The sequence below is a fragment of the Chrysochloris asiatica genome, unplaced genomic scaffold (assembly GCF_000296735.1).
Source record: "Chrysochloris asiatica unplaced genomic scaffold, ChrAsi1.0 scaffold00211, whole genome shotgun sequence".
Lineage (NCBI taxonomy): Eukaryota > Metazoa > Chordata > Mammalia > Afrosoricida > Chrysochloridae > Chrysochloris > Chrysochloris asiatica.
The window spans coordinates 3,874,949-3,876,832 of record NW_006408729.1 but is presented as its reverse complement, the minus strand read 5'-3'; positions in this window follow the sequence as shown (position 1 = coordinate 3,876,832).

Genomic DNA, 1,884 nt, shown 5'->3' with positions numbered 1-1,884 from the left:
AAAGCTGGACAGTGAATAAGGAAGATTGTAGAATAATTGATGCCTTTGAATTATGGTGTTGGAGGAGAATACTAAAAGTGCCACGGGCTACCAAAAGAACCAATAGATCTGTTTTGGAAGAAGTGCAGCCAGCGTGCTCCTTAAAGTCCACGATGGCCAAACTTCATCTCTCATACTTTGGGCATATTGCCAGTAGGGACCAGTCACTAGAGAAGGATACCATGCTTGGTAAGATGGAGGGTCAGAGAAAAGGGGGAGGCCCCCAACGAGATCGATTGGCTAGGTGGCAGCATTGATGGACTCAAGTGTGGCAACAGTAGTGAGGTTGGCCCAGGATCGGACATTGTTTTGTTCTGCTGTGCATAGGGTCTCTACGTGTCAGTTCCGACTCAATGGCACCTAACACAACAACATTATGCATTCTCCAGCATTATTTCTATCACCAAGGGTGTATTTTCTAGCTACTGACCCTTCCTTTTTGCTCCAAACCATTGCATTTCACTCACCTGTAATGATCAATGCATCCTGATTGCATTTTTGATCAATTTGAGATTGATGAATTTGGTAAAATTCTTCTATTTCATCCTCACTGGCTTTAGTGATTGGTGCTTAAATTTGAATGGCAGTAGTATTAATTGGGCTTCCCTGTAGGCTCATGGATATTATCCTATCCCATGCAGTGTTGTACCTCATGATTGACCTGGATATGTTCTTTTTGACAATGAATGGAACACCATTCCTCTTCAACTTGTCATTTCCAGCATAATAAACCATGTCATCATCAGATTCAAAATGGCCAATACCAGTCCATTTCAGCTCACTAATGCCTGAGATATCAATATTTATGCATTCCATTTCATTTTTGACAACTTCCAATTTTCCCAGATTCATACTTCATACATTGTGTGTTCTGATTTTCAATGGATGTTTACAGCTGTCTCTTCATTTTGAGTTGTGCCCACTACTCTTCTGTCAGTTCGTCGTACTGTGGTGGCTTGTGAGTTCCTGTGATTCTGAAAGCTATGCCACCAGTATTTAAATACCAGTTGGGTCACCCATTATCGATAGGTTTCAGATGAACTTCCAGACGAAGACAGACTAGGAAGAAAGAGTGAGGTACTACTTCCGATATTTAGTCACTGAAAACGTTATGAATAGCAGAGAAACACTGTCAGATATAGTCCCAGAAAAAGAGCCCCTCAGTTTGGAAGGCACTCAAAATGAGACTGGGGAAGAGCTGCCTCCTCAAAGTAGAGTTGACCCTGATGACACAAATGGTGTAAGTCCCGCGGGACCTTCATTTGCTGATGGGGCACCACTCAAAATGAAGAGAAAGAGCTGTAAACATTGATTAATATCTATAAGATATATAAAAAATGGGGGGAGGGGTTGCAAGTGTGGTTTGTCATAACTTTAATATACTGTATTAAAATATCAATCCAAGAATTACTAATTGCTAATGAGTTGGCTCTAACCACATGCTGCAAAATTGCAGGTAGTCTATTATTTACTATAAGATGTACTATCACTAACCATAAAATTTACCCCAAAAAAGGAAGGCTGCAAGAGTGGTCATCAGAACTCAAAGATACAAAAGAAAAAGTCATCCCAATATTTCTTAGGTGTTATTGTATTGGTTCCAACTCAAAGCAACCCCATTTACAACAGAAAAAACAACACTATCTCTTCCTGCTTTAAGGAGTTCTGTTAGCCTATTGATTATGAATTGGGCTGCTCACCTCAAGGTCCGCAGTTTGAGACTGCCAGCTGTTCTGTGGGAGAAAGATGAGGCGTTCTGCTCCCGTAAAGATTTATAGCCTCAGAAATCTCGTACAGGGTCGCTATGAGTCTGAAGTGACTCCATGGCACACCACTATCACCACT